This window comes from Sorex araneus, chromosome X (assembly GCF_027595985.1).
Source record: "Sorex araneus isolate mSorAra2 chromosome X, mSorAra2.pri, whole genome shotgun sequence".
NCBI lineage: Eukaryota > Metazoa > Chordata > Mammalia > Eulipotyphla > Soricidae > Sorex > Sorex araneus.
The window spans coordinates 366,456,764-366,479,293 of NC_073313.1; positions in this window are offsets into that span (position 1 = coordinate 366,456,764).

A 22,530-nucleotide genomic window follows, 5' to 3' on the forward strand; every position below is an offset into this window, starting at 1 on the left:
TACAACAGTGCCCATTCTCCACCACCAATGATCCCAGTATCCCTCCCACCATCCCCAGTCCATTTGCCCACTCCACCCCGCCTCTGTGGCAGGACATTCCCTTTTGCTCTCTCTCTCCTTTTGGGTGTTATGGTTGGCAGTATAGGTATTGAGTGGCCATCATGTTCCATCTATAGTCTACCTTAGGCTCACAACTCCCACCCCAAGCAGGCCCTCCAAGCACCCTTAACTTGGTAGTCCCTTCTCTATCTGAGCTGCCTTTTCCCCCAGCATGTGAGACCAGCTTCCAAACTGTGGAGCAATCCTCCTGGTACTCATCTCTACTATTCTTGGGTGTAAGTCTCCCATTCTGTCACTTTATATTCAACAAGTATGTGCAATCTTTCTATGTCTGTCCCTCTCTTTCTGACTCCTTTCATTTAACATGATACTAGGTTAAAACCATTTCTTTAGAAGCTTGAAGAGTCCCAAAATTTGTCCCTCTGAGACATTCTGTGATGCACTTATAGAAGTGCCAGAATTTAGAGATTAGGTTGACAGGCCAGTCTTGTTCTTGGGAGGTAGGGGCAATTTGACTCATGAATACCAGTACTGTATTCCTTGACCCTTTCTTTGCAAAGGCCAAGAAAAACCAGGTCTGTGAGTTTCTGTTGCTCTTAAAGCATCAGTCCAAAGACAAAAGGTCTCCGAGGAAGGCAGGTGGAGATGCTTTGATAAAATAAAGCCATGTTTTGTATGGGTTAAAAAGTACTTTTATGGTTTCAAAACCTCCATCCTCTGAGTAGGGTCAATGCACTTCTGAAACTACACTCCTTGTACAAAGCACCGAGAAAATGGCTTCACAAAGCCCTGGTTGCCATGATCTCAGTGTGCCTAGAAGGTGCAGTGTGGTATTTTGTGAGAGAGCCCTGCAGTAGAAAAGTTTGGGTGTCCTGATATCACCCTTCCAGCCTCCCACCTCAACCCTGGGTCCCAGGTCCTTACAATATCAGAGTCTCCAATGGAACCGATAATGTTAATATCTGCAGGTTTCAGCAAATGCACTGGAATGACATAAAATTACACTTGAGTATGAGGTAGAGAAATTGTATTCAGAGTCTAATAGTTTTTTCTCCAAGAAAACCAGAATACGCTCTCTCTTTCCACAGCCAGTTTCTGTATAAAAATTCATGGGCCCGAGAAAATGAGGTCCTCCTTCCCACTAACACCAGTCCCTAGATCAGGGAGCTACACTATCTGTTGTAAGCTCTAATCCTCCAAACCTAAAGACACGCAAACACTTTCTCATCCATGCAAGTTTATTTCTGAACATACTCACTGTATTGAAGCCAGTTGGATGCAACAACCATACTTCACTGACCTATACATTCACCAACTAAAGAGAGATACTAGCTCAACCCCCGCCCCCATCATACTCTAATAGCACTACATTGTAGATAATGTAATACAAACAACAGAGGTATTATCAGTAATCCTCTGGTATAAACAACTGACCATATCAGTTCCGTTGTTATGGGAATCTAAGCCTCCAAAATTCAATATATCACTGTATATCACTGTCATCCCATTGTTCGTCGATTTACTCGTGTGGGCACCCGTAACATCTCTATTACACTCAGCCCTGAGATTTTAGCAGCCTCTTCTTACTCATCTTTCCCAACAATTGGAGGATGTTTCAGGCTCAGGGGAATGAGGCCTATCATTACTATTTTTGGCATATTGAATACGCCACGGGTAGCTTGCCAGAATCTTGTGCAGGCGGGATAGCCTCGGTAGTTTGTCGGGCTCTCTGAGAGGTATGTATATATCTTTTACTGTATTTGGGATATGAATACACCCTGTGGAGTTTGCAAGGTTCTCCCATGTGGCGATAGACTCTTGGTAGCTTGCCAGGTTTTCCGAGTGGGAGAACTAGGCTATCTGAGTTTCAGAGAGCTTGGCTTTATAATCTCTGGATGTTGGCCGCTGGTGGGATTACACAGTGTCGGGAGCAGTTTGTGAGTGTGGCTGCCAAGCTACTGGAAAATGGGGGATCTGGGTGGAGAAGACAGTCCCGATCCCAGCAAGCTTGGAGATCTCAGCCCCGGGTTCCACACACCTGGGCTCATCTGCTGGTTCCTTTATGTGTGAGGCCCATCCAAATGTGTGGACAGTGGCCTTCAGTATGGCTGTGGCTGGGTTCTGGAGGTCTTCAACTGTCAAGGCTCTGCTTGGGAGGGGAGGGAAATGCAACCCATCCCGTCCAAGGCGCCCCAGTGAAGACAGCCAGGCATGGGGCAAGAGACGGTGTCGCTTTCTTCTGGGAGCTTGGTCTAATAGTCTCTGTATATTGGCCTCCAAAATTAATTCAGTAAAACTCAAAACAATGGGGAAACTGAGGAACCTAATTGCTATGTCAAATAGAGACAGAAAATCGGGCAAATCCTCAAGCCCCTTAAGAACTTCAAACCTGTTAGTGAGTACCTGAAATCTATACTCACTACACTGGTATTTGAAATTAAAAGAGCCATGACTAGTTAAGCAATTACTAGATGAGAAATTTGACCAATTCAAAAATGAACTGTTTCAGGTTTCACACATTATGAATTGAAGAAATAAAAGAACACACTAACAAGCCATAGTAGCATAATTGCACAGGTAGAGAACCATAACATGAACTTGAAGAGAAAATACAAGATAGCATTGAGAGGCAAATGAAAAGAGAAGGACTAGAATGGAAGAGAATATAAGGTAATTAGTAAATAACAGCAAGAGGAATGATCTCTGGATTATAGGAATACCAGGAGAGGAAAGCAGAAAAGGGGAAGAACGAGTGGTTGGAGAGATCAGAGCTGAGAGCTTCCTCATGCTCTGGAAGGAGGCTGATGTGCCAATTCAACTGGCCAAGGAGGACCAAGCAAAATAAACTTAAAAAAATGCCAATACATGTGGGATAAAAATAGCAAAATCTGAAGAGACAGATATACTTCTTGAAGATCCTAGAGAGAAAGGAAACCTGAAATATAAGGAAATTATGTGAGAATTACAAGAGATCTCATATGAGTCCATACATGAGAGCAAAGATCAGAATGGCATATACAAATCATTCACTGGAAAAAAAATTCCACCTAAGGGTCATTACCCTGGAACGTTCAGATGTAGGTGGGAAGGGTGGCTAAAATCATTCTCAGACAAACAAGAACTGACAGCATTTGCTATAAATTGGCCTTGAATGAAATACTCAAAGACCATTTATATAAACTAAACAGCCAATTGTAGAACCACACAGTGGAAAATGGCAATATAGGCCTTTATATTAATAATTCCTCTGATGTCAATGGACTGAAGTCTGCAATCCAAAGGCAAAGTGTCAGGTGTATAAAGAAACAAAATCCATTCATTTGGTGCTTACAGTAAACATCTAAAATCACAGAACAAACACAGGCTGAGAGTGGAACAATAGGAAACAATCTTACTGGCCAATGGTAAAGAGAAAAAAGCTGAAACAGCCATATTTCTATCAGAACAAATAATATCCAATCTAAAGAAGGAAAGAACATTACTTATTGGTTTGGGGGACAATAGATCAAGAAGTACTAACTTTAATTAGCATATATGCAACAAATCTAGGGTCAGCAAAATGTATAAGGCGTTGTTCACATACTTAAAGAAATCTATGGATGGAAACACAATAGTGGTGGGGAACTTCAACACTGATGGTCACCACTGGCTAGATCAATTATACAGACTATCTCTGAAGACATAAGAGCACCAAATGAAGAGCTAGCAGAAGTGGTACTAGCATATATTTCCAGCCATAAATCCTCAAAATAGCCAAAACACATTCATTTCTAGTGCATATGGAGAATGTTAATATTATTTTAACATTCTTTTAACATTCTCCAGAATAGATCACATATTAGCACATATGACATATGTTCACAATTATAACTATCATACCATGTATCCTATCAGATCACAATGCCACAGATAGAAGTGAATCACAGAAAGAAGATATGGAGAAACAGTAATACCTGGAGACTCAACAACATAGTACAAAATAACAACTGAAGTGTGAGTATTGATCTTTAACTAGGTCCTAGGAGGTGAGTGCCTGGTATTTAGACATATGAGACTCTGCTAAACCCTGCCCACAGTTTAGAAATGCTAAGAGCCTAGTTTGCCATCAGACGTAAAGGCCTCCAGTTGTACTCCCCTAGTATAGCCCATAAGATCTGCTTCCAAAGTGTCTCTACAAAGTTACAAAGGAACACCAAAAATGAAGGGAATGTCCTGGAGGGGAAAGAATGGGTCACAACCCCCAGGCTGCCACAAGCACTATGGGAAGAGAGCACAGAGCCTGGCCTCAAGGAGCAGAGGAATATTGGAGCCCTGAAGCCCCAACAAGGAATACTCACATACAAAATCTCTCTAACAAAGCATTGAGAGACAAAATGGTGAGAGCGTTCAATGAGCTCAAAGAAAAGTGGAATGGACATCCAATAAAATACAGGAAGCTATTAGGGCAACAGTGCAATAAACAGCCAATAAAATAAAGGCGGAATTAAGAGCAGAAATAGGAAAATTACAACCAGAAGTGTCATCCATTAAAAAGTTGGTAGATGAAACAAATATCTCAATGAGTGCCCCCAACAGTGAGTTTTAACACATGCTCAAGAAAGAATCAAGGCAACAACAGAAAATTGAAAAATACCTCAAAATAACTCAAGGGTGGCTAAGAAATATATGTGCTGAATTGCAGAGGAACAATGTAAGAATCATGGGAGCCCAGAGGGATAGGGATACAACCCAAGTAAGGTATCACTTGTCATCCCGTTGATCATTGATTTGTTCGAGCTGGTGCCAGTAACATCTCCATATGTCCCTGTCGCATGCTAGTGTAGCCTAATGGCATTTGATCACTCCAGGAACACGAAGAGCCTCAAACTGTTCATTCAGGGTCTTTTTTTTCTGTTGTTTTTTTTTGTCACACCCAGAGATGGACAGGATTTCCTCCTGGCGAATGCACTCAGGAATTACTCCTGGCAGTGCTAAGGGGACCTTATGGGATGCTGGTAATTGAATCCAGGTTGGCCACGTGAAAGGAAAATACCCTACCCGCTGAACTATTGCTTCAGCCTCATGTAGTTCAGGGTCATTTTTTTAAAATTTATTTTCTGGGTCACACCCGGTGATGCACATGAGTTATTACTGGCTCATGCACTCAGGAATTACTCCTGGCAGTGCTCAGGGGACCATATGGGATGCTGGGAATTGAACCCGGGTCGGCTGCGTGCAAGGCAAATGCCCTACCTGCTGTGCTATCACTCCTGTAGTTCAGGGTCTTGACGAAGAAGTCTGACCACCAGGAGGTGGGTGGCCAACCGTTCCTTTAACATCCTGTGGAATCAGGTCAGAAACAGTAGTAGTCCAGTAGTCCTTTCCAAATCTCATTTTTGTGTCCTGCCATCTGATTTTTGACGGCTTGGCAAAGGAGACAGCATCCCTGAATCTCCATCGTCGACAGAGCTAAGAACTCCGGATTCCTTCTCTCACTTGAGTGAAACTTGATAATCCAAGCATAGCTTTTTCCTTTTTTAAAATTTTTTTATTAGAGAATCACTGGTGTACGGGTACAAACTTAGGAACTTTTGTGTTTGTATTTCACTCATACAGTGATCCTTTACCCTTTCCTTCACCAGTGCCCATTCACCTCCACCAATGATCCCAGTATCCCTCTCACCACCCCCACCCCACCCACCACCCCCCATCCTGTCTCTGAGGCAGGGCCTTCCCTTTTGTTCTCTCTCCTCTTGAGTGTTGAAGTTTGCAATAGAGGTATTGAGTGGCCATCATGCTCGGTCTATAGTCTACTTTCAGTTTGCATCTTCCAAGCCTAATGGGTCCTCTACTTGGTGTTCTCTTCTCTATCTCAGCTGCATTTCCCCCCAGCATGTGAGGCCAATTTCCAAGCTGTGGGGCAGACCTCCTGGTCCTTATCTCTGCTAATCTTGGGTGTTGGTCTCCCACTCTGTTATTTTCTATTCCACAGATGAGTACAATCTTTCTATGTCTGTCTCTCTTTATGACTCACTTCACTGAACACAATACTTTCCATGTTGATCCACTTATATGCAAATTTCATGACTTCATCTTTTCTAACAGCTGCATAGTATTTTATCATGTAGATGTACCAAAATTTCATTCACCAGTCATCTGATTTTGGGCACTCCGTTTTTTTTCCAGATTTTGGCTATTGTAAACAATGCTGCAATGAACATACAAATGCAGATGTCATTTCTACTATACCCTTTTGCCTCTCCAGATTATTTTCCCAGGAGTGGTATTTCTAGGTCAAATGGGAGCTCAATTTCTCTTTTGATTCCTCTTTGGGAGACCTGAATAGCATTCTTATTCTGCTTTCGTAGGGTCCAGGTCTCTGAGGCATATGTTAGTGCTTGAGAATGGTGGGGTCAAAAAGATGTGCCTGGAGCCAGAGGTTCTTTTTTCTCTTAACAAATTCTTCAACGCTCTTGAAGGCATTCCACGCCGTTCTCTTTTTCCTGCACAGCTCAGGTGCCAATATGTCCATCATGTTGAGTTCTCGACCTAGGTACAAGCTGCATTCAGAGATGTTCGTTCCATTGAGAGCAAATGTAATGTCAGGAACTAGTCCATTTCCTGTGAACATCGTCTTTGTGAATTTCAGTTATAGTCCGACCTTTCCACATTCACAGTCGAAGTCAACCAGCATTCATGATGCTTGGCTAATATTTGGTGTTATTAAAATGGTGTCATCAGTAAAGTAGAGGTAGTGTAGTTGCCGATCATCTATCGTCACTTCCATTCCTTCTGATTCCAGTTGTCGCATGATGTTCTCAAGGGTGGCACTGAGGCATTTCTGAGAAATGATTTTCCCTGTTGAACCCCTATATCTATGTTGATGATTACTTCCTTGTAAAATGGTGAGATCCTGGTGGTGATTCCATAATACAACTCACAGAGGATCCTGAGGTATTCTGTTTTAACACCCTGTTTGGCTAGGATTTGATGACCACTTTAGTCACAACAGAATAAAAGACCTTCTTTAAATCAATGAATTAGACAGGGTGGCATTTTGAACTCTCGCGAAACCTCAATGAGTTTAGTCACTGTGTGGATATGCTCTGTCGTACTGAACCCTTTCTAGAACCCGGCTTGATTGCATGGTTGTCCTTCGTCTAGTGTTCTGCCAATCCTATCCAAAATGATTTAGGTGAATAACTTGTAGATGGTGGACAACAGGCAGATTGTGCAATGGTTGCCGATGTTGTGGATGTCTCCCTTCTTGTATAACAGGACGGTCCTGCTGGTTTTTCATTGGGACGGAACCTTGCATTCAGACAGGTAGCATGTGAAGAGCTGAGTCAGTGCATTGATGAGTATTGGTGACAGGTTCTTTAGGTGTCCGGGTCTAATCTTGTCTGGACTCGGTGCTGTATGCTTCTTTACCGACAAAATGGTGTGTCGGATTTCGTAAGGGAGAACGCTGGAATGACACATCCATCCTGCAGAATATTGTACATGGACAGGTAGACGTGGTTATCAAAGAGATCCGAGTAGAAGTTATGGATAACCTTTTCCATTGCCCTTCTGGAAGATGTGATAGATCCATCAGGATGTCGGATGGTAGTCATATTGTCCTTATAGTTGACAAAGGTCAAGTGGGCATTGAAAATTCTTTTCCTGGCTTCTACGACATCGACCAACCCTGCTGCTCTTTTCTCATTGAGGTCTTCCTTCATAACTTCTTTGTAGAGCTTTGCAAGCTCAAATTTTAGCTTGTGATTGCCTGATGGTCACGCCAAACCACATTGGTGAATGAACTCGAAAGTTTCTGAAGGCAGGTGTCTTTTTGTGGCTTTCTCTCTCTCAGTGTTCCTCACACAATCATGGAGGTGCTAAACTAGTTGATCATATTTCTTGTCAATGTTGTCAACGACGACATCTTCACCTATTGCTGCAGTAGTTCCAAAGAGCTCCCAGTTAGTGTTCGTTTTGGGAGTTCTCTTCTTAAACATTGCAGCCCTCTCTCCCCCCTCTGTGAAGTAGAATTTCACATGAAGAACATGGTGGTCTGATCTCATTTGAAATTTTGTGACAACAGCAACATCAGTCAGGTAAAATTATCGATTGAATATGATGTGATCAATTTAATTGTGGAACTGTCCACCGGGAGACTCCCATGCCCAACATTTAGATTCGGCCTTCTGAAACTACAAGTTACCATTGATGGTCTTGGTCAGCATGATGAACTCAGATAGTATCTCACCCTGTTCTTTCCATTCTAGGCTGTGGGTCCTGATGTAGACTTCTTCAGGCGATCTTCTTGGTCCTATCTTGGCACTAAAATCACCTACAATGACCTTGTAAGGTGTGTGGTCTTCTTAATAGAACTAGTCCAGCCCAATGTATAACTTCTCAAGTTCTTCGTCATAGATGGATGTTGGTGTGTAGATGATGAATATAGAAACTGCCGGCAATGAGCCACATCTATTCAAATGTCAGTGTCAAATTCAGGTTGTTAGGCATTCTGATGAATCAATGCTCATGGCCAAGTTCCTGTTGATAAGGACACTGACACCACCAATACCTCTATTGTTGCATGTTCTGAGGAAGAGTTCTTCTCCAGTGTTGAAAATGGTGTGATGTGATCAATGCCTTCTCATCTCAGTCAATCAAGTGATGACATACTTGATCTTCTGTGCTTGCGCAATCTGGTCCTTGATGAATGCTTCTGATGTCAGCATATGTGGTTTAACAGTGCAGACAATCATCTTAATCTTTTTTCATTTTGGAAACCTAGTTCGGTTCTAAGATTTTAGCAGCCTCTCCTTGCTCATCCTTCTCAAAGCTGCCGTAATAGGGACTCTTCCAGGTTCAGTGGAGTGAAGTCCATTTTTGTTAATGTTTTTGGCACATTGAATATTCCAGAATATTCCACAGGTAGCTTGCCAGGCTCTGCTGTGTGGGTGGCATGAAGGGAGGTGGCCCCCTTCCTACTCCTCACTAATCTACAATAGCTGGCACTCTTATCTACCCAAATAAGGTAGTGACCATTAAAGAAACATTGCTGAAAAGTTCCCAGAGTGGAGAATACAGGAAATCAGATCCAAGAATTCTGAAGGGTACCAGCTAAATAGACCCCAATAAAAGATGCGAGACATATCTTAATCCGGTGCCTGTGGCAGCTCGGCCACACTACCAGATTCAAGACATATCTTCATCAGGACATCAAATACCATAGATAGAGATACAATACTGAAGGCAGTTAGATTAAAAAAGGAAATTACATACAAAGGATAGTTCCCTAGATTTACAGCAGACCTATCATATTAAACTATCTAGCTCTGAGATCAGTGTTGGGAAATTGTTGAAAGAAAAAAAAAGCTTAATGAAATGAACATCTCATCAAGAATAATTTTCTGGCTATATTCTCAGAGTTGAATGAGCAACTTCATAGATAAACAACAATAACTCCCCCGCCACACACACACACACACACACACACACACACACACACACACACACACACAAGCTCTGGCAGCTGCACACAACCCCAGACCTACAGTCACGATCAACTTCGTCTTTTCACAAATAGTCTCTGCAAAACACCAATCTGCAGATAATTTCAGGAAAACAATGCCCAGACTGAGAACTCTGGTGCTGCAGAGTCAGGGTGATAGCGTTTCTGCCAACCCCATAGTATTAGCTTTGATCATAGGTCTTGAAGGATCTAGACCACATACCCACATAAAGCAAGACATCCTAGGGCAACAAGAGCTTAATAAACTCTTAGACAAGGACTTAACAAACCTATGATGAAATATACATAGAAGTGGGTAAAGGTGCCACCCAGTTGGTCAACCTGTATCTTCAGCGCAAGTACTTCAGCAGCCTGATAGTGCCTTCAAGCTTCCTGATACCCAAAAATTGCCTCTGTGCCTCTGGCTGGACCCCGACTACTTGGGATCAAGTTTCCCAAAAAATGAAACAGCCAATGGGGCTGGAGCAATAGTACAGAGGGTAGGGCGTTTTTGCCTTGCAAGCACTGACCCTGGTTCAATTCCCAGCATCCCATATGGTCCTCTGAGCACCGCCAGGCATGATTCCTGAGTGCAGAGCCAGGAGTAACCCTGTGTATTACCAGGTGTGATGCAAAAAGAAAGAAAGAAAGAAAGAAAGAAAGAAAGAAAGAAAGAAAGAAAGAAAGAAAGAAAGAAAGAAAGAAAGAAAGAAAGAAAGAAAGAAAGAAAGAAAGAAAGAAAGAAAGAAAGAAAGAAAGAAAGAAAGAAAGAAAGAAAAGAAACAAAGGAAAGAAAGAAAGAAAGAAAGAAAGAAAGAAAGAAAGAAAGAAAGAAAGAAAGAAAGAAAGAAAGAAAGAAAGAAAGAAAGAAAGAAAGAAAGAAAGAAAGAAAGAAAGAAAGAAAGAAAGAGAAATTAAACAGCCAAAATTAAGTATGTGGGAGTTATGCCCACAAACCACCTCTGGCTCACTTATACAAGGTCATTTATCGGTCTTGTCTCAGAGACCCATAAACAAATCTCGAAAGAGCTCAAAATCAGGCCTTTAAGCACATTGATGGCCGTGATTCAGAGACTAACAAATAAATCTCAGGAGAGAGCAGCAGGCTGCAGCTATGTCTCCCTACCTTACACCAGGCTGATTTCACCAGGGCACCACAAAGGGGGTCAGGTGTGTCCCTCCACTTATCCCTAATGAACCCCAGCAGTTGCAAAACTCCAGAACCCAATTGCCGCCAAGCTGATGTCTGAAATTCACAGGCTTGTTCTTAGTTCCCCACACATGATAATGTACCCACTGAAAAGCCCAGGTAAGCGGGACTAGTGGCTAAAATCCCTAGGCTTCACAGAGTCGAGGATGGGCAATCTCCCTCCATCTCCTCACCCACTGACTGCCTCTTGGCTCCATGTAAGCATACTAATGGCCATGATTCAGAGACTCACAAATGAATCTCAAAAGAGAACACACTGCCTAAGAGATTCCCTGGGACCAAAATATTTTTAAATAATTAAAAATTACAAGAGCACATAGTCACTTTAACCATGGCACAACATCTGATACCATTCATAACAAGCAATACAAAATAAATTGTTTAGCATTTGCCTCTGAGGCAGACTTGGGTGGTGCTTAGAAAATTTGAAATAATGGTGGTGGGAAGCTGGAATGGCACACTTGGATGGTGGTTAGAAAATTTGAAATAATGGTGGTGGGAAGCTGGAATGGTTGTGGGATCAGTGTTCAAAAATTGAAAGTAAACAATTATTTTGAACAACTTTATGAAAATAAAAATTTTTAAGATTTTAAAGTTTTTCTTTATCAATTGATTTTAATATTTATCTTTAATCAATTTTAATTCTGGTATTGCATCAAAATTTGTTGCTTTCTTCCATATTAAAATTAAAAAAATTAAAGAAGTGGGATAAACACGATGATATCGTTTATAGGTGATATCATTCAGAGTCCATGGCTATGGAAATGCAAAATTTGAAAAGGAGTATGCCTAAACTGTTGTTTCCAAGTATTAGGGAGGAGAAGAAAAGACAGCCGAGAGCAAGGGAGAGACAATGGCTGGCAAGGGTGAAGGCACATTGGTGATGTCAAGGAATGGTAGAGCTAAATATTCATACCGCACAGTGAACAACACTGAAACAGGAGACCCAAACTTTAATAACCCAACTCAAAAAGGTGTCTGTCAAGATAGCAAGCTGGCAGAAGGGGGGGGTGGGGAGACGGTAAAGGGAAAAACGGGGAACCTGGGAATACTGATGGAGGGAAGTTGGCATTGATGGTGGGATCAGTGATGGAACATTGGATGTTCAGAACCCAACTATGAATAACTTTGGGTACACTGAGGCTTGCTAGGTAGGAAGGAGAGATCACCATCTGGAAGTGGGGACAATACAGTGACTCTTCCAGATGACCATCGACACGGGAAGCAAGCATACGTCATTTGCTTAGACCATTAAAAAATCTGGCCAGAGGTCTCACTGGGGAAGAGTTGGTGAGTGATGGTGGCTTACCTGAGGTGGGTGTCTGTGCAGAAGGGCTCCTGTCTATGCACGATAAACGGGCCCCAACATTCTAAGGGTGAAGAAGGAACAATGTGTCTCAGAGTTGTAAATGCCAGATACACCAGAAGCTCTGATACTCACCAGCACAAATTACTGGGAGCTACACTGAGGATGGGACCAGATGAGAACATGAGAAGATGGTTATCTGGTAATGCGATACACCAACTAGACGGGGATCTACTATCTAGTTCAGATCCTCCATATTCCAAAACTACAATTAGCACATAACTCAAATGGGGCCCTTCACACCTGCCTGATTCTGCCCCAACATTGTGAGGAGGAGCGATTTTTAACATGGATCTGCTGAGACAGGAAATAGACTGGCTGGCACACAATGGATTATTTCTGAGACCACTTCCTAACCCCTGTTCTCTTTGATGAATATATGAGCGGTCTTTATAAGAGAGTAGGAGCTCCCCCAATGTGAAACCCAGCAGGAATTTGACTATGTTTCCCCTGCCCTCTGCCCTCTTGGGCTCTCACACACTGACTGTGACCCGAAATGCAGCAAGAAACTGGTGCACATACACTGTTCTTGCTGGTCCTCAGGTATGGTTGTTCCTGGAAGAAAGGAGAGAGATCACGCCATTGTTTCAGGGTTCCCTGTGTCACTCGTGCTAGCCAACTTTGAGAAGTGCTGACCTGGACATCCACATGGTCCTTCTCCCCTGCTCCACATTCCACTATTTACCCCTTGGACTGATGACTGCCAGTCTCTGCAAGGTTGCACTGGGGCCAAGAAACCCCAGCTAGAGGAGCAATGAGAATAAACCTTCATTGACCCCGAAGAGTGCCAACTTAGAAGAGCTCTCTGCCTCCTAACCAGAAAGCTAAAGCGGAGCCCTTTCTATCAGTTTTCGTCTATGCAGACTCTGCCAGCAGATCTCATATACCCCACTTCCTCAAGGCCCACAACACCCATGCCACCCTCTCTCAGCCACTGGGCTCTTTTCTTCAAAGGGAAAAAACTTGTGAAAAATTCTAGGTCTTGCAACCAGCTCAGAGATTTCCAGTCCTGACCCAGGATCTCTGCAGGAACAGATGAACTGAAAGGGCACATACCATCTTTCTGATAACTAGTTACTTAGGAATCCACCCCATGGCATTAAACATGCAAAGCCTGAACTTTCTGCTGAGCTGCATCTCTGGCCTCATCTTTCTGTCAAACTTGGGGGTCAACATGGTGGGAGTAAGCATAGAGGGCCAGTTTGGCACACGTTCCTTTGATTTACTGATGACTGTCGCAGCTAGTGTTTGCAGGAAGCACCCCCAGGCATGCCTCCATCCTGGCAGATAATTGATTCTGCCATGACAGCACTTTCTTCAGAGAGACAGGGCATCTAGTTTTCAATTTCTTCCCTGAACATTCTCTTCTACAATTATCATTCAAAATGCAAGCTGGGCGTCACTGTCATTTCACACTTCTTTAAAGAAAAACAAACTTGTGCTTCTCAGCATTCTTCTGGATTCACTGGTAAGGTGGAGAGGTCCCAAAACATTCTAAAGCTCTCAAGCCACGAGGGTCTCTTATCCCTCAGAATGTAGCTAGATTGGACTTGATTCTGGTTAACCAGAGTATGCAATGGGTAGACAGGTGAACAGACAGGGGATTGTGAGGGTCTGATATAAAAGCCTTTCAAGACAGAGAGATGCTTTCACTAGAATACTCACAGGAAAACTTTCAACCTACCTGTGTTGGGCATGTGAAAACAATATCACCTGTGAAATTATGCTGCCTTGACTTCTGTCCTACAGGTTCCAGCTAAAGCAAGAATCAGGAAGATGGAAATTGATAAAGAGATATCATAAGGGAAATATTGGGATACATGGGAAGAAGGCAAAAGAGTAGACAGAAAAAACTTGGGCATTCATAATACTTTGGGGAGATATGGATCCTGTCCTAAAAGCTTTCCTAAGTTTTACCAGAGAGAGAAACCAATCCCATACCCTGTCATCTTACTTACCATGTTGTTCCAGAGAGCACTGGCAACATGACTAAGTGTCTTCTGACTGAAGTGAAAACAGTCAAGGTCAAAGTAACTTAGGTCAGGCAATCCTTCCTGATGTCAGGGAGCAAATGGGGCTGTGTTAAGGTACCAAAGAACAGGACAGACACTCACAAATACTTGAAAATTCTTTTTTTTTTTACCTCAGTCTTGGGCAATTCAAACCTCTCAAAGAATGGCTGTAGGACCAGAGTGAAGTCACCCCTAGTGTCATAGCGTCTGCTGTATACCATCATCTCAACCAGCTCCTGTGGAAGAGGAGAAAATAGCAGGAAATAGTGTAAGGGCTCAAGGGATTCTGCCTCTGCTCCTGTAAGTATGGATTCTGTATCAGCATTAGATCAAGACTGAGATTTAAAATAAATTTATGATACTTTCCATGGAAAGTATCATGCTAAGTGAAATGAGTCAGAAAGAGAGAGACAGACATAGAAAGATTGCACTCATCTGTGGAATATAGAATAATAGACTATAAGACTAACGCCCAAGAATAGTAGAAATAAGTACCAGGGTTTGTTTCCATGGCTTGAAGGCTGATCTCTCATTCTGGGTAACTCAAGGAAGGGACCACAAAGTAAAATGTGGTTGGAGGTCATGTGGGGGAAGGGTGAGGCGGTCGGAATACAGACTAGAGACTGAACACAATGGCCACTCAACACCTCTATTGCAAACCACAACACCTAATCAGAGAGAGAAAACAAAAGGGAATTCCCTGCCATAGTGGCAGGGTGGGGTGGGGGGAGACGGGTCTGGGGAGGGGGGGAGGGATGTTGGGTTTACCGGTGGTGGAGAATGGGCACTGGTGAAGGGATGGGTTATTGAACTTTGTATGGGGGAAGCATGAGCATAAAGATGTATGGATCTGTAACTGTACCCTCACGATGACTCTCTAATTAAAAATAAACTAAAAAAAAAAGTAAAATAAATTTATGTACAAAAGAATCTCAGCTTCTCAGGATATAGTTACGTTTATTATGACCGTCAATATTAACCCCAACCCAGTAAGAGACAGTTGATATGAGTCAGGAAAAGGGAGTAGGAAGGAAATTGAATACACAACCATAGTGGTTTTGATTTCCTTTTACACATATCTGATTACAATGGAATAGAACGAAAAAGGCATGTATCATGTTATGCCACTTACATGAATAATGCTTACATTTGTCCTTACATTTGCTTTCGTTCCAATATTTGTTTCAGAAAATTAAAGGTGAGTTAATTATGACAGAGAAAACTTGATTGAGTTTTATCACTTGGGTTTGGTATCGTGGGTGCCCTTCTGCTCCTCCTAGTACAGTCCTTTGTGAGGCACAGGACTATCTAGCAGGCTGATAGATCCCTGACTCCCACAACTACCACTTGGGTTCAGTAGCAGCAGAGCCAGTTCTCCAATTCTCACCCAAAGGTTTCAGACTCTGACATTTCACCATTTTCCTGGGTGCCACCATTTTGGCCACACTATGTGCTGGAAGGGAAACCAGGCTCATGTTCCAGGAGACATTAGTGTGAAATGACCCAAGGTCATTCAGAGATAAAACTGTGCTGGGAAGTTCCAACTCTAGTCTCTAGGGTTTCTCTTCCAGCTATAGAGCCCTGACTACAGCAGAAGAGAAAGAGCAGGGTGTATTCTAAGGACAGTCCATTCCCAGTGAAAATCTGTTGGACTTTCAACAACCCCCTGATCCTCCCTGAACACTATTCATCTATAATGGAAGATGTTCAGCAAAGCCTACACTACCCTTAAAGAATTTTCCGATTGTAACTGGGCATTGGCTTCAAGAGATCAAAGAACAGGCATTTTCTTTCATCAGGAGGGTGTTAGAAAGCATGGCTGGTATACACTGTGATAAGTAGAATCATTTCTCAAAAGTGGGATGTCACCATAACATTTTCTGGAAGAAGAGAGTGAGAGGAAACGCTAAGGAGACTATAAGATTTTATGTAGCCTGACTGTGAGCACCACAAACATGAGAACATAAAGGTTCAAGGTGGGCAAAATCATATCAGGAAAGAGCTGGCCCATCCACAAAGCTCAGTTAAGGGAATTCCAGTGAATGTCATTGGAGCCAACCAACAAAGATCTAACTGAACCCACTTCCTTTGTCTGAGGAACCCCACTCTCTGAAGAGCAATATGCTTTTCCCCCCATAAAGTGTAGAAGACATAGTGGTTTTCAAAAGCTCCCTTAAAAACTCTGGCTCTCAGTGTCTGTGTTTCAAGCCATGATGCCCAACAGTAGAGAGATAATATGGGGAATATTGCCTGCCATGAAGGCAGGGGGAGGGTGGTAAAGGGGGGGGGTATAACGGGGATACTGGTGGTGGGGAATGTGCACTGGTGGAGGGATGGGTGTTTGATCATTGTGTGATTGTAACCCAAACATGAAAGCTTGTAACCATCTCACAGTGATTCAATAAAATAAAACAAGAAAAGAAAAGAAAATATTTCAAATTTTTGTATAAAAAAACAGCTCTGGCTTAGGAACACTCTGCGACAGAGTGCCCATGTTAGGGTCATGGTTGAAAGACAGTGATGGAAAGATGAAGGACCAGCACAGCTTCCAGCCTGATCAGGTCAGACTTTGAGAGCAATGGTTGAGCCCCCTAATATCCCATAATTATATGATTTCTGGTTCTTTGGATGTGATCCTACATATCGAGTTCTGCCAGATATTCTGGTTAAGCTATCAGTTTTCAGGAATGGAAATAGGGCTCTTGATCACAGACCAGCAGCCAGGATTATCGTATCTGGTTCCCTCCTTCTCCTGCCACTGACATGCAAGACACATATTGACCACAGAGAGAAGTGCAGTTGGGGACTCTCTGACTGGCTTGGGCATTGGAGTTAGGGTTGATCAATGAAGTTTCATTTACTTGAATCCTGATACCATCAGAATTACACACATCATCAAAAGTCGGCTAGAGAGTGGTTCTACAATAAGGTCATGAATTCAAAGCACACATTAAGCCTGAATGCCATTTTTGACATCAGATAAGGATGAAAAGAACACCACTCCCATCTCAATGGGTCAATGTCGCAAGCAGGAACGTTTTGCCACTTACCTGATACTTCTTATTATACATAGCAACTTGAGCAAGTTCTTTAGAACCTTCTTCATACTTCATGACGCAGGGACACAACTTCCTGCAAGCCAAGCCAAAGAACTGTCCTCAGCCAACCAGCACTGACTGCATGCATGATGCAGAAACTCTATTTGAGATTCAGAACGCACTTAATTGGAGGTTTCAGAAGTCATGGTAAGAGGCCTAACTGAGTGGAATCAATGCACTGAAAACAGCATGCCAATAGGAGTTTGGTATTCAGCAACCATGCACCGTCTCAATATCCTCATGCCATCTTTACAAGAGATTGTTGTGGTCTGTATTGTCATGTGATGTTTGGTCCCAAATGTTGGGGAAACAACCAAGATTCACCTCAATTTCAAAGAGCACATATGCCCTGTCTGAATTCATCTGTCATTTATGAACATATGCTATGCTATGTCCCTTACTATAACTGCATTGACTAAGGAAAATATTCATGAATTATTCCCAGAAGATATTCTCAGCCCAGTAGACTGGAGCCAGAGATGATTTCTAACTGCATACTTCAACGGCAGCCGAGACCCATACCAGGGTGAGGAGAATCTTAGAATTTCCTTCTTAATGATGTAAGGTTAGAAGTGTGATGTTCGTTGAAACCACACATGTATGTTTTTAACTAATATATTATCTTCTGAGGAAACCAGGGTACTTTGGGGAGAAGGAGAAGAAGCTTCCATCTCACATTAGTTGATCTTGAGGGCAATTGTTTCCTGTCTCCTTATATATCGCCCTCAGGCTGATGATCTCTAGTGGTGATACCACATTCACAATCATTCTGGGAACCTAGGCAAAGAGAATTGGATAAGAGATTTAAGGTTGGGAGGATCTTGAGTTATTAAAAGTCTCTTATTTGCCTCAGAACAGTTTCTTCTACTAACCTTCAGGTCAATAGCCTCATTTCTGGCCTCATTCACTGGCTTTATCCTCCCACCTTTCTCCCCTATGCTACATGAATGGAACCAGAAATGGAACCATTTCTGGTCTCCTTATAGAAGGAACTGACCTATAGATCTTAGTAGAATGCCATAAATACCTCCAAATGCTTTCTGTGAACCAAAAAGTCTATTCAGAGGACATATGGTTCAAGCTTCATACCTCTGTATGAAGGATGTCCAGTGCACGCTGAATGTTGTTTTGGAACTTTTCAGGACTAAAGGTGAGCTACAAGAAAAGAAATGTCTCTATTACCATCCATCAGCCAATTTCAGTAGATTTACAAGAGTCGTCTTCTTTCTTATACTTCAGCAATAGTAGGAAACATATCTTCCATATTCACTCCCAGACTGAATCCCTGTGACCCTCATGGAAAACTTAATACTTTCCTATGCGTGGAGTTATTGAAAGTTCTAGACCCACTGCTTATCCACTGCATGAAAGACCATAGAACTCTGATACGCAATTTGCCTCCTTTTCATTTGATCCTGGTTATTGATGCCAGGAAGGTGGACTGTGAGAGATCTAGGGACAGTGGCCACCTTGGCTCTAGCAAGAATTCCCACTCATCACCTTTAAACCTCACCGTAACTTAGTTCTTTTCCTCCAAATTCCAGTAGGATGTTTCCCTCTCAGTCTAAACACTTAGTCCCTAGTTTCCTTGGGCCAGTGTGACTTAGACCCTCTTCTCAACCTCTCACATAGAATCACTCTGAGGTATGTTAGTTGGCTTGCTCTCATTTTACTATCATTCATTTTGAGTTCTTTGGTAGTTGGATGTGACTGTCATTAACTTCTGGGCATCTGCAGATGTAATACATGCCCCCAGAAAATGATACTGGAACTAAGATTTATGCTTACTGTGAAATACTATAAATAAGAGTAAATGGAATATAGTAAATAGGCAACCAATTTCTAAGGGTTGGAGGTGTAAAAATCATTAAGGAAATGATAAACACCTTAGATGACATGTTTACTAGACACTATTCTGTATCCATATAAGGCAAACATCACTGAATAAGCAAATGAAAGCGAAGATAAACAGATGGAACTACAGTAAATTAAGAAGCTTCTGCATCTCAAACGAAAGAGTGACCAAGATACAAAGACAGCCCATGGAATGGGAGAAATTATTTACCCAATAACCATCAGGTAAGGGGTTAATATCAAAGATATATAAGGCACTGGCAGAACTTGACAAGAAGAACTCATCAAACCTCATCAAAAAACAGAGAGGAAATTAACAGAAATATCCTCAAAAAAGAAAAAGGAAAAACAGTACATAAAAATATGGGTGGGAATGCTCTAAATCACTAATAATCAGGGATAAGCAAATAAAACTATGAGATTTACTCTCACACCTCAGTGTCTGGCACACATCCAAAAGAATAACTAGTGCTGGCATAGATGTGGGGAGAAATGAACTCTTATTCCCTTTTGATGGGAATTCTGGTTGTCTAGCCTTTCAAGAAAATAGTATGAACATTCCTTGAACAGCTAGAAATTGAGCTTGCAGGTGACCCAGCAGTGCCAGCTCTGGCAATATACACTGGGGGGGGGGAAAACGGCATAAAAAATATTTGCATTCCTATGATCATTCCATGACTATTCACGGTAGGCAGAATTTAGAAACAGCCCAAGTGCCTGAGAATAGATGACCCTGTAAAAAATCTATGATATATCTACACAGTGGTATATTTCACAGTCACCAGGAAAAAATGAAGTACTATAACTTGCTTAAGACACGGAGAGGATCGTGGTGAGTGAAATGAGTCAGAAGGAGAGGGTCAAACATAGAACAATGGTACTCTTTTGTGGGATATAAAAGTCATAAGATGAGATGGTTATCCAAATACAACAGAAACTAGGGACAGGAGGACCGGTCAAAGTTCGTACCTGCCTCCAGTTTTGGGGTAAGGGTAGTAGGTACAGTGAAGGGACCACCACCGTAAAATGATAGTTGGAAATAATCTAAGAAAAAATTGAGTGCTGAAAGTACATTAAAGGGCATACATGATGAGATTTAATTAATTATATTGCAAATCGGACTGGAGCGATAGCACAGGGGGTAGGGCGTTTTCCTTGCATGTGGCTGATCCAGATTTGATTCCTCCATCCCTCTCAGAGAGCCCAGAAAGCTATCAAGAATATCCTGCCCACACTGCAGAGCCTGGCAAGCAACCTGTGGCGTATTCAATATGCCAAAATAGTAACAACAAGTCTCATAAATAAATGTCTAAAGAGATCAAAAGCCAGAGACAAAGAAGTGACTCCGGAAGACACCACAGAATCAGAGATCTCTCCAGGCCCCATACTGAGCCAATTTCACCAGGGAACCCAAATGGAGACGTTGCACTCTCCCCATCTACTCCAGATGGAATCCTGGCCATGTATGTGGGTTCTCCATGCTGCATGGTGGCAGAGGTGCCGGCTGTCCCTTTTTGGCTCTCTGCCCTCTCATTGGCCTGGCTGTTACCCCCACAATGTGCCTCCAGGAGCCATCTTAGGGCACCAACATCCCTGATGAGAGACACCCAATTGAATCCCAAAATGGATCAGTGCCCTACAGAAATGTCTCTGGAAGCCAACCATTTACAATCTAAGATTCCAGAAATGTGTGGCTGAGGCACCCAAGATATTCAAAATGAGCAATGGACAATAAATTATCTAGCATCTGCCCCTGGCATACAGGCATAAATAGTGTTGGGAAAATTTGAGCAAAACATAATGCCCATAAGTAGAGAGAGAGTATTGGGGAAATTGCCTTCCATGGAGGTAGGGTGAGGACTGGGATGATGGGGTTGGGAGGGTATACTGGGAACACTGGGGGTGGCAAGTGTGCACTAGTGGAGGGATGGGTGTTTGATCACTGTATGGCTGAATCTAGAACATGAAAACTTTGTAACTGTATCTCACAGTGATTCAATTTAAAAAAAAAAAAGTAATGTGGCATTCATGCCCAATTCAATGAGCTTAATCAAAGGCTAAATAAATAGCAGTACTCCTAGATTAAAAAAAATAAATAAAATAAAATAAAGACCTACCTCTTCAGTGCAGGAATGACAAAGGTCATCACTTCCAATAAACATAGTGAGTAGTTTCCAATCATTCTTATAATTTATTCTCTGAAATGAATGTGAAACAAACGTATGAATTCCATGTCCTAACATCATGTTCAGTAGTAAGTGCAAAGTGCTGAACCCTGAACTTGTTGAATCTTCATGCTCCAAAGGTTTAGTAAACTACTAATATCTATTCTTTGCTTTGGAAACAATGGTTTCATGGAGGTCAACGGTTCCATGTTAATAGTTTCAGGTCATTTAGTGCTGTTTTTTTGAAGGTAGATTTTCTGAATTTCTACATGGCCCTGAAAACTGACAAGAGCTTGTCCCCATCATAGTATTCTCCTGGCAAGATTTTCTATTTTGTTTTTAACTTTTTTATTTTATTAGGTGGTTGACAATATTTGATTACGGCTGATATTCAAACACCAATCTCACTGCATTCAAACCTTCCCACCACCATTTTTGGGATGTTTCTATCCCAAGCTCTAATCCCTGTCCAAAAGCACAACTGAAATAATATATTTTATATTGTCTGTTATGGAAAATCACTGAAAATACTGCATAAAAAGTATCCATATAGGAGACAATGTGAAGATTGTTCTATTTTGGCAGGTCCATTAATATATTCTTTAGACATTCACTAACATGTTGTTAAAGGTTGAGTAATGTGAGCTTTCATATATATATATATATATATCTGAAACTATGTATATATGCATATATATATATATATTTCCCTCTATGATTTGTTGCCTACTATTTGAACCCCATCAAGCGCGATATGGTACCTATGGAGAATGGGTAGGGAGTGTCTAATGATGTGTCCGCATTTGCGTCCGCACGGTCCAGGAATAGGTTCATATGGGCCCGAGTGTGCGGGGAACCGCCTTGAGCATGGCAGTGGTTGGGTTCTGGAGGTTTTTGGCTGCGAGCGCTGGGTCCCGTGGGATGGGGAGGACTCTCACCTGCCCCTATCTGGGACACCCCGAGTGAAACAGCCTGGTACGGAGTCTGGTGACATAGCTATGGTGGGCATCATGTGGCTCCCTTCTGGGAGAGAAAGCCATGTGATCTGGATGGTGGCCAATGAGGAGATTATCTGGCAGGAGGTGGCTTATGGGTATGATTCCTGGGTCACCGGAAAAGGGTAGGGAAACAGGCAGAGAATCTCTGCTCCCAGGACCATTGAGCCCAGACTGACAAGATTTTCAACCCCAAATGATTTTAGCAAGTACCACCCATAAACCATAGACTCACCTTGTCATATTTCATATTTCTTATCACCTCTGTGACCTGGTTGAACATGTC